Here is a 12211-nt window from a genome sequence, read left to right on the forward strand (position 1 = left end):
GCAGTTTTATTTGTTTATTTACATTTGTTTGTCTGTTTGATAAGCTGGTTTTGAGACAGGATCTTGTATAGTTTAGGCTGGTTTGAAGTGGGCTATTACAAACATGTGCCACCTGCTGCCCCTTTTTAAATGTGTATAAATGTGTGCTACATGGGTAGCAAAACAGCCAGTTGCTGTGGTCATCACAATGGCTCAACCACAATACATTTCACACACTTAACAAGATTGCTAAAATCAACTGGTGTGGTGTGACATACATGTAGTCCCAGCACTCAGGAGTCAGAGGCTGACAGATCTCTGTGAATACAAGACCAGCTTCTTCTATATAGAGAGGCATCCAGGAATACATAGTGATCCACTGTAAAATAAATAAAGAAAACAAACAAACAAACAAACAAACCAATCAATATGAACAAACAGAAAAGGAGAAGAGTATTCTAAAACAAAGTTTTTTCTTTAATAAACTGATAAAAAGGAAAAAATGGTACCAACGAAATACAATAAAACTGACTTTCCATACATTTGTATGATTAAATATAATTACTACAATCAAGGGAAAAGAACAGAAGCATTTTAGTCTAAGCCACTTTACTGTCTAACATCTCTTCTTGATAAACAGCTTCATTTTGATGCAGAATATATTAGACAACTTACATGTCACAGACACATGCTACTTATTCAGCAGAGAAAAGGATGTATACTGTGTAGGAGGGAAATGATCGTGTGAATAGTTTCGTAGCTTGGGGTACAATATCTAAATATAGTCCTTTTGTATACATAAGGTATAAATGTGATCACCAAATAATCTGTTAAATATGTATTTATGAATACTAAGTGTGTTCTAAAAACTGTGAGTGAAGATAGTGAAGGGAAGAGCCAGATCACTGTTACAGTCTTAAGGACACACCTGAAAAAGGACATAGATTCCTATATATTTTCTGAAGAAGCCAGTATGAGATACAACAAATATCTACATGTTTCTTAGCCAAGAAAAGCTTCTAAGTGAGGCTGGTGCAAAATTAAAACCAGACAAAAATTCTGACTATTTCACTCACCATAAGCCTGGTTACATTTTATTATAAATAGGGCCCATCATGATGAATCAAATTTATTGGAAAATTACTAACCTTAGTTCTCCTAAATTTAGCAGGTCATGGCTGTCTATTGTATAATTAGATAGAGAGCTATTATTAATCTAGCAGCTGTTTTCCTCCCTACCAATAATATTTGAGAATTCAGGCACATAGGTGAAAATGAGGATCCTAACTCTCATAATTCTGGTCACAGAGGGGAAGCCCCAGTAATACCTTTGTGTTCTCAGCCCCCTAGTGAGAAACTGAAAAGTGCTTTACTTATGCAAGCTGCTCACGCAAGGCTGTATCCAGGCCATGAAGATTAGATTATTGTAACTCCCTGTTGGCTGACTTGCTCCATAAGGCCTTACATAAACTCCAGCTGCTGAAGGACAAAGCTGCCAAGTTCCTCTGAAAAGGGCAAAATTAATCAAAATATATTTCTCCCTATCTGAAATCCCTATGTTAGCTATTGGTTAAAAACTAAAGTAGTGCCATGATTTTTAAATTCCTTCTTTAATTCAGAGGGTAATATCTGGCCCAGCTCCAATATGCTTTTTACAACCTCTTGGCAATTTATGTTTCCTGGCCAGCTCTTGAACTTTGCTGAAGCAAATCTGTTTCATGCCCCAAGACTGTAGCAGGATTTTACAAAACAAAGACAGTTAGTTCTATAATCTTTACAAGGTAGAGCTCTGCTTTTATTACAAAGCAGTAGACTTGAAATATATTAATTTAAAGAAAACTTCTTCACAACTATTCGTTAGGATGACATAAGGCAATTTTGTTTTCAATAGCCAGAAGATACTTACACATGGTTTTAATATTTGGAAAGCTTTGAAATGCTCAGGGCAAAGTCCCTTTAAGAAGATATCAGTTAGTTGGTATAGATATGTGCATACAAAGGCACAGGTTTCCAAATTTTTTATGCTGTCATGTTCTAAGTGGATGAAGAAATATAAAGATAGAATATGCATGTGCCCTTGTTAAGTAACTAAATCAGTCATCTTGTGCTGATTGAAAGCAAAGCAAGCTAAAAACAACATAAACGCTTTGGCCAAATGTGTGTTGATTAATCAGTGCTGAGTGTAGGCTAAACATTAGAAGCAAAAAACTCAGTGAAAAATTTTGTTTACACTGAAAGTTCTGTTCATGTTCAAAGAATCTTCTGAAAGTGGAGGTACGCAGAGACTCTTCGGTGAACATGTTCTTTCTCAATAGCACTCTAGAAGGATGCTATGAAGCCAGAACATTTGACAGATTTTCAAAACTTGAGTAGATTTTCCAACAGTCTTTCATCCCATCGTATTTCAGTATCTATAGACCCACAGTGCTATTGTCTGGGTTTATGTAACAAAACTAAACAAAAGATAAGTATGTGTACATCAGTTTGAGGTCAAAAATTGAGATGTACTGCCTGAGAAGTACATTCTGGAAAACTTTATATATCACATCATGGTTTCAAAAAAAAAAATCAAAGGCTGATATTATTCTAGTAGATTTTTCTCCCTTTACTTGACTAAATATTACAAAGAGAATATACAATGAGGAAAAATCAGAATAGGTAAATATTTTCTATGATACACAAAATTATTGGACTTTTCAATATCATATTTGATTATCATATTAAGCACAGCAGACAGGTTTTTGGAGATGAGTCAAAATTTAAGAGGAGAAACCAAAGGATAATAATTGCTAGATTTAATAATTTTTCTCTACAGACAAAAAGTTATGGCTGTGGTAGTGCTTGGTAGCTGAAGCTCTAAAAGCACAGCAGTCAACATTGCATGACAGGATACCTGGAGAAGAACTCAGCAGCATGAAGGACTCTTGGAAAAAAATAAGGGTAGATCTCAGAAAGGAATGAGCCAACAATGGGCAGTACTTACAACATGTAAGCTGTTGACTCCAAACGTGCCTGATTCCTAAATATGAATTAGACTGAAACAACATCATCTGAACTGACAATATATTCAATACATCTTAAATAGAAAGAAGTTATAATTTGAGTTTAACTATGATGATTATCTGTTAAGCCAAAAATATGAACTTTCTTACAGAGTTATATTATGTGGAGTCTCTACAACAAAATTAAGAACCAGGTAAATTGACTCAATCTTCAAAATAATAAAATCAACAGAGAATAAGCAAAACAAAGAAACAGACAACAACAAAAAGCACTTGCAGCATTCACAGCACTTATTAAAATTTTCAGAGATAAACTTTGGATAAGCCACCATATGCATCATTCTAAATAAGCAAGAGGAAGAGATATAGTGTGTGTGTATGTGTGTGTGCATGTATCTGTGTGTATGTGTGTGTGTGTCTGTGTGCTTGTAGGAAGAAGGAAATAAAAATGAAGGGATTAAGGAGGAAGTTGAGAAAAGAGAAGAGAAACCATTTACAAAACACGAAATGTAAGCGCTTCAAGCAATGAGAGAGAAAAGCAGTAGAGAAAACTGATGTCTTGAAAATCCATACAAATTGATTATCATTGTCTACAATTAAAATATAATTTAAGAGCACATGAATTATAAGTAGACAGTTCCAAAGACATTCAAGTTGTAGGACATTATCTAAGTAAGATTATGCTAAGTATTATGGTTCAGATTAGAAATGGCATTTAACAGACTGATGTTCTCCTGTTTTGAATCTTGTTGCCTAGATTATGGAGCTATTTTGGAAGGTAAAGGGTACCATTAGGTGGGGACTATCTGGTGTAGGTAAAGTCACTTAGAAATAAGTACATTAGAACCTTAGAAATAAGACTTCTCTCTGTCACTGTTGCAATGTGACTAGTCTCCTCACACTCCAAAGACACAAATTGTTTTTCTTGAAGCCATGCTGTCCCCACTGTGTTGGGCTGATGGCCTCTGATACCATGAGCCAAAATAAGTTTTTCTTTCCTTGCATTTTTTCTAACAGCATTTAGTTACATCAATGTTTCTATACTTGCATTGTTTCTAATAGTCATTTTGTAACACCAATGAGAAGAGTAAATAATGCCCTTAAAATTTTGATATTTGTATAAAGTAGAATAATATTAGATATAAAATTTTCATATTTGATCCATGATAAAAGAAACAGAAGATAATACAATAGCTATTTAAAACACATCTGTTATATCAACATGCCTACCGCAAAATGTCAGAAGCACATACTGCATGGTGAATATCATTAACATTCAAGGAAATGACTTTACATATACAAAAATATCCTTTAGAAAACATAAAATTCTGACTTATTTTATGAAGACAGTGTTTATATACAGTAAATTCAACACAAGGATAGACAGAAGGACAATTGTAACCCAATATTCCTTATAAATGAGGTTGCAAAAGCCTTAACAGAATCCTAACCAATCAAACCCAACAGCATATAAAGAAGGTAATCAGTCATGACTAGTCAGGTTTATTCTGGGAATGAAAGATTGATTCAATGTCAAAAAATCAATTGCTGTAGTTCATCATATCTACTGGTTTGCTATTGCTCTCTAAACAATCGTAGCACATTCAGCCGCTTAAACTCCAGTTATTAGCCCAGAGCTGTGTGCACCAGCTCTCCATGCACAGCTTAATGGGATTTCTGTTTAGGATCTAAGAATCTGAAATTAATGTTCCAGTTTCGATCAGCCTTTTGATGAGGATAAGAAAAGACGTGATACCCTTATAATTAAAGTGGCTACTAAGATGTAGGTGACTGCAACTGTATGACTGACATGCATGTTCCTTGCTGACTGGAGCAATGAGCAGTTGGTCTCACTATAAATACTGCCTGGGTCCCTCACCCCATAAGTAAAACTTCTTCCACATCAGGAATATCAACTTTTGTTTTTATAAGTTATGTTCACATTTTAGATTGTTCTAGCTTTTCTGTCTCTGATTTCTGCAGTTGGTTAAGTAATGTTCTTGCAGGTAACTGCCCTGTCTTCAGATTCATTGATTTGAGACTATGAGGAAATCAACAGAATCATTTGCTGCAACTCTCACATTAGTGTTTAACTGAATAAATGGCAGAAAAAAGGTAAAAACAAGCCAGGAAATTGTAGAGCCCGATGCAATTTTACCTATACATGACATTCATTCAGAAGAGGATAACTATTTCAAGTAAATGTCTACTAATAATTAAGTATTAAAGCAAATTTTGGTTCTTTTAGAATTTCCCTTCAATATCAATTTTGAATTAAAGCTTCTGAGAAAATGATGAAGTGAAATCAAACATTCTCAATTTGATAAAACTCACCTCATAACCCTACATCAAATCAGCTAAAAAGAGAAACAAGGAAAGATAGTCTATAGCCCATTGTTACTAATGTTAGACGGGGATCTCTAAGGAGTTCAGGAAAGAGAGAAAGGATGAAGAAAGGAAGGAAGGAAGGAAGGAAGGAAGGAAGGAAGGAAGGAAGGAAGGAAGGAAAATGTGACAGGAAGGGAGGAAGAAAAAGGGAGGAAGTGAGGAAAAGAAGAAAGGAATAATGAAAGTACCTAACTTTTCTCCAATATTAAATTATGTGATTTTTGTATTCTAAGAACAAAAAGGCAAAAACATTAATCTTCAAAGCAATAATAGAAGTAATGAGTTCAGATAGTTTTTACTTAACTCAAGATTAATATTTTTAGTATAAAGGAATAACTTTGTGGTAGAAATAATTACAATCAGAGGGAAATTACCATATAATGCACAGTATTTAAAAACAATTGAAAATTTTCACTCACATCACACTCATTGGAAGGTTTTCAATGATTATATTCAAATGCATAAAGACTTACACATTCTTATTGTCAACAGGACAGCATTATCCTATGTGAAAGACAGGAAGATGAAGAAATGAATTAAAATTTCTGGTGTCCCTACTGAGTTGCACAAATTATACCAAAGTTTTCCCCTGTTTCATGTATTAGATAATGGGATCTTACTGAAATAGTCTGGGCTAACTTCTAAGCCATGATTTTCCTGCTACTATCTTTCAGATATGGTTAGAATCAGCATGTACCACAGGGCCTGTCTCAAGGTGTTTCACTTTCAACTTCAACATTTCTGTAAATATCGTACCACTTCTTGATTACTAAATGTAAACATATCAGCATCTAATTGCATGCCAAATCCCATCTAGCATCTTTAGGAGATTTGGCTCTGAAATTTGTGGAGAACAGCATGCAATCAGCAGAAGGACAGAGGAAGCCAAGATGCTGGGCAACAGGCAGTGGTAGAAGAAAAGACGAAACATCTGTGTGTTTTACAACACCCTTCGAGCATATATTCAGCTGTAGATACAACAGTAAAAAAATATGTAAAATTTCCAAATGGTCCTAATGCTTGGAATACAGAAGGGTCTGAAATATGATTTCCAAGTAGAGTAAAAAAATGTTCACTTAGCTAAAATATGACCTACCACATATAGCAATGCCTTGGCCTTAGTACTATGGTAATTTTATTTAACCATAGAGACTGTGAGAAGGAATGGTGATAAGCTAGAACAGAAATAAAGAATTCTAAATACTAATTCTCATATGCACTGAGGTCTGTGTCTTTGAATAAGTCATTTTATTCTGCCAAACTTCTTCATGTGTAATATGGGAAAAATAATATTTACACATTTACCTTCCTAATAAGAGCACCCTGAGACATAATGAAGACTTCTGAATTGAGTGGTATAAAATCAAACTGATGATCAGAGGGTTTATGAGGCTCAGGGGCCACAGTTACTCACAGAGCGGCTGTGTTCAGCCAAGTTTTATAATTTTATATTCCTCAAATTTAAACCATTAAGATTCCAGGTCTTTACTTAGCATTAAAAGAAAACCTGTGAAATAACCAGTGATTATGAGAATTGCTATTATTTGTCCACATATTACTCACATTATTTTAGCTGTAAGTCACAGAAAATAAGTGATGAATTTTAGTTATGTTATTTCCACATAGGCATAATATGTAACCTCATAATAAATAATTAGGCAATATGTTTAATCACTACATTATTAAAACATGATTTGGCTTTAACAAGCCAGTGGGAATATCTATATGTTTAATTAGGAATGTATATCATACTGGCTATCTAAATTAATGAATTTCATTTCTCAGACCTTTTGGCTTTGTGTTCTCTGTCATTAAATATGTATCAATATGTTAGCCATTTATATATTTGTATCCAAGTGTTCTCTGTAGCTTAGCCAAGCATACCTAAATCAATAAGCATAATCTACCACATAAATAGACTTAAAGGACAGAAATGATATGATCATCTCATTAGATATAGTTAAGGCACTTAACAAAATCTAACAATTATTCATAATAAAATTCCTGTAGAGACTAAGAATAGAGGGCCATATCACAGTGCAAAAAAGCAAGGACATAGCTAACATCACTATAAACATAGAGAAATTAAAAACATTCCTTGAATTTGAGAAATGAAAAAAGGATGTTCACTCTTTCCACACCTGTTCAGAATAGTGTTTGACCTCTTAGCTGGAACACTTAACTTGAACTAGTGGATCCAAATACAAAACAAAGAATTCAAAATATCCTTATATGCAGATTATTTTATACATTAAAAACTCTACCAAGAATCTTCTACATCTAATAAACACTCTCATCAAGGTAATGAGATATAAAATTAACACACAAAAGTCAGTATCCTGTCTGTGCAAATGATCATCATGCTGAGAAAAAAATAAAAAATAAATAAAAAACCAATACCATTCACAATAGCTTCAAAATTCTCTGGGGATAACTCTATCCATGTAAGTAAAATACTTGGGAAATAAAATATTTTCAACACTGAAGAAATAAATTGAAGACAATATCAGAACAGGGAAAACCCTCTTTTGTTCATGTTTAGGAGTATGGATACCCTTTCAAAAGAAATCTACATTATAATACCCATTTAAATTTTGACACAATTACTTACAGAAGTTGAAAAAATAATCCTAAACTTCTTATGGAAACACAAACACACTAGAATTGCTAAAACGTCTTGAATAGTAAGAGAACTGCTGAAGTTATCACCATCCCATATTTCAAGTTGTACTAAAGAGCTATGGAAAGAAATCAATAATCTTTGATATTTAAAACAGGCATATTGGTCAGCTGAAGAAATTAATGACTCGGAAATGACTCCAAACACCTCAGACATCCAATTTTGACAAAGCAGTACCTCTACTATCCCAATGCACACTGGAGGAAAAACAGTAGTATCTTTACAAATGGTTCTGGTCAAACTGATGACCCTATGTACAAAAGTGCAAACAGATCTAACAATAAATGGGACCATGAGAAGCTAAAACTTTTCAGTACAGTTATAGACATTGTCATTTGAACAGAGGTAATCTATAGAATGGGAAAAAGACTTTATTAATTATGCATCTGATGGAGAGCTAATATCTAGAATGTACAGAGAATCAAGAAAATGAACATCAAGAAAACAAACAATACAAATAAAATAAGATATATAATTAAACAGAGTTCTCCAAAGGCAAAGCATTCTGATAAACACTGAAAATAATGTTTGTTCTACATCCTAAGCCATCATGTAAATTAAAACTACTTAGATTATTTACTTATTTTTCTCTTTAATAAAAGAAAAATTTTCATATAATACATCCTGATTATGATTTTAGCTCCCCCTTCTTCCTGTTCCTCTCCACCTTCCCTCCCATCCATATCCATAGAAAACAAACAGATATTTATAGAATGATAACATAGAACAAAAACGAACAAATAAGAATATAACAAATTAACCAAATAAGAAAATAAGCCAACGGAAAAAAATATTTTTGATGCAAATTGTACCAAGAAACAAACTGGAGCAGCCATTCTAATATCCAATGAAATAGCCATTCTAATATCCAATAAAATAGCATTCTCATATCCAATAAAGCAGACTTTCAACCAAAAGTTATCAAAATAGATGAGGAAGGATACTACATACTCATCTAAGGAAAAATCTACCAAGATGAACTCTCAATTCTGAACATCTATGTTCAAAATGCAAAGGCATCCACATTTTTAAATGAAATGTTACTGAAGCTCAAAGCACACATTGTCCCTCACATAATAATAGTAGAAGATTTCAATATCCCACTCTCACCAATGGACAGATCATGGAAACAGAAACCAAACAGATATAGTGAAACTAAGGGAAGCTATGAATCAAATGGATTCAATAGGTATCTACAGAGCATTTCATCCTAAACACAAAAGAATATAACTTCTCAACACCTCATGGTACCTTCTCAAAAATCAACCATATAATCGGATACAAAACAAATCTCAACAGATACAAGAACATAGAATTAATCCCATGTATTCTATTGGACCACCATGGACTGAGGCTGGTCTTCAATAACAACAAAAACAATAGATAGCCTACATACACATGGAAGTTCAACAATTATCAACTCAATGATAACTTGATCAGGGAAGAAATAGAGAAACAAATTAAAGACTTTTTAGAATTTAATTAAAATAAAAACACAGCATACCCAAACTTATGGAACACAATGAAAGTGGTACTAAGAGGAAAACTTATAGTCCTGAGTTCCTCCATATAGAAATTGAAGAGAGCTAAAAGCACATTTGGAAGCTCTAGAACAAAAAGAAGCAAATACACCCAAGAGGAGTAGTTGGCAGGAAATAATCAAACTCAGGGCTGAAATCAACCAAGTAGAAACAAAGAGAACTATACAAAGAATCAACAAAACAGGGAGCTGGTTCTTTGAGAAAAATCAACAAGATAGATAAACCCTTATCTATTTTGGGAAAGAACCTCAAACACATTGGCACAGGGGAAAATTTCCTGAACAGAACACTAATGGCTCGTGCTCTAAGATCAACAACTGACAAATGGGACCTCATAAAATTCAAACGCTTCTGTAAGGTAAAGGACACAGTCAATAGGACAAAATGGCAGGAAAAGATTTTTACTAATCCTACATTTGATAAAGGGCTAATATCCAAAATGTACGAAGAATTCAAGAAGATAGACTCCAGAGAACCAAATAACTCTATTAAAAATGGGGTGTAGAGCTAAACAGAGAATCCCCAACTAAGGAATCTTGAATGGCTGAGAAGCTCATAAAGAAATGTTCAACATCAGGGAAATTCAAACCAAAATGACCCTGAGATTCTACCTCATATCAACCAGAACGACCAATATCAAACACTCTGGTGTCAGCAGATGCTGGTAAGGATGGGGAGAAAGAGAAATACTCCGCCATTTCTGTGGGGAAAATTAGTGGGCCGAAGCTTTGGGGTCCCCGGAGGTTTCCACGCTGCAGCGGGTCCCACACGCAGGAGGGAAGTCTAATGTTCCAGAGGCCAGAGGCTTTGGCAGCGGCAGGCCCCAAAGACACGAGGAAGTCTTTGGTTCCAGAAAGGTTTACTGTCATGGTGGATGGTGGATGGTGGATGGTGGATGGATCTAGACATAACCCCATAAAACTCAGGGCAGTCCCGAGTTATATAGGGAGGGAGAAAGGGGGAGTATTGGGGGAGGATCTAGAGAGGATCTGGGGAGGCATGCTTAATTTGCTCCACCCTCTGGCCTTCATTAGTATGTAAATCTCTAGGGCCTGAGGCCTCTAGTCACACCCTCTATCTGTGCACTTTGGGAGGGCTTGTAATGGTGGGCCTATGTGATTGAGTTTTAAGGAACTAGACTGTTTTTCAGGACCCTGGGTTCTTGGGGTGTGCCGAACTCCTGCCGGTTCTCTCACAGAGTTTCAGGGTTCTAGGCAACTGCCCAACCATGACCTAGAATACCCTTATGCAGTCCAACATATTTCTAGTGGGACTGCAAGCAGGTAAAACTACTTTGGAAATCAATCTGCCCGTTCCTGAGAAAATTGGAAATAGTTCTACCTGAGACCCAGCTATTCCACTATTGGGCATACACCCAAAAGATGCTCCAACATATAACAAGGACACATGTTCCACTAGGTTTATAGCAACCTTATTTATAATAGCCATAAGCTGGAAACAACCCAGATGTCCCTCAACAAAGGAATGTCTCCAGAAAATGTGATACATTTGCACAATAGGATACTACTTAGCTATTATAAACAATGACTTTATAAAATTTGTACACAAATGGATGGAACTAGAAAATATCATCCTGAGTGAGGTAATCGAGTCACAAAAGTACACACATGGTATATACTCACCAATAACTGGATATTAGCCAAAAAGCTCACAATGCCCAAGATAAAACTCACAGACCATACGGAGCTTAGGAAGAAGGAAGACCAGAGTGTGGATGCTTCAGTCCTGAATGGGGGGGGGCAGGAAGATCAAGGAAGGTGGAGGGAGGGAGACCTGGGAAGGAGACAGGAGGAGGAGAGAGAAAAGGGGCCCAGATAAGGTACTGGAGGGGATGGGAGAGAGGTACAGAGGGTCAGGAAATCGAATAAAAATTTGTAGCAGTGGAAGATGAAAAATTGGGTTATCCACTGGAGGATCCCAGACACCAGGGAAACAAGATGCACCCAGGACTCAACGGGGATAATGTTAGCTAAAATGTGCAGCAAATGGGAGATATAAACTCTAAAGACCACCTCCAGTAGATAGGCACAGCCCCCAGTTCAGGGGTGGGACCACTCAGCAATCTCCAAGGTTTTAACCCAAAAATGTTCCTGTCCAAAGGAAAGACAAGGACAAAAGATGGAGCAGAGAATAAAGGAAGGTCCATCCATCCTGAGACCACCCTACCTGGGGACCCATCCTGTCTGCAGACACCAAACCCCAACACTGTTGCTGTTGCCAAGAGGCACTTGCTGACAGGAACCAGGTGTGGCTCTTCCCTGGGAGGTTCTGCCAGCATCTGACTAATGCAGATGTGGGCACTTGGTGCCAACCATCAGACAGTGATCAGAGACCCTGGTGGGGGAGCTGGCAGAAAAACAGGAGGAGTAGGGGAAGAGTGCAACCTCATAGGAAGAACAACACAGGGTGCCCAGACTACCCAGTGCTACCAAGGACTAGATCACTAACCAAGGAGTGTATAGGGAGGGATCCATGACTCCACATACATATGTAGCAACGGATGGCCTTGTCTGACATCAATGAGAGGGGAAGTCCTTGGTTCTGTGGCAGTTTTTTGCTCCAGCATAGGAGGATGCTCGACCAGTAGGGCAGAAGTGGGT

This window comes from Grammomys surdaster, unplaced genomic scaffold (genome assembly GCF_004785775.1).
Source record: "Grammomys surdaster isolate TR1022 unplaced genomic scaffold, NIH_TR_1.0 261, whole genome shotgun sequence".
Classification (NCBI taxonomy): domain Eukaryota; kingdom Metazoa; phylum Chordata; class Mammalia; order Rodentia; family Muridae; genus Grammomys; species Grammomys surdaster.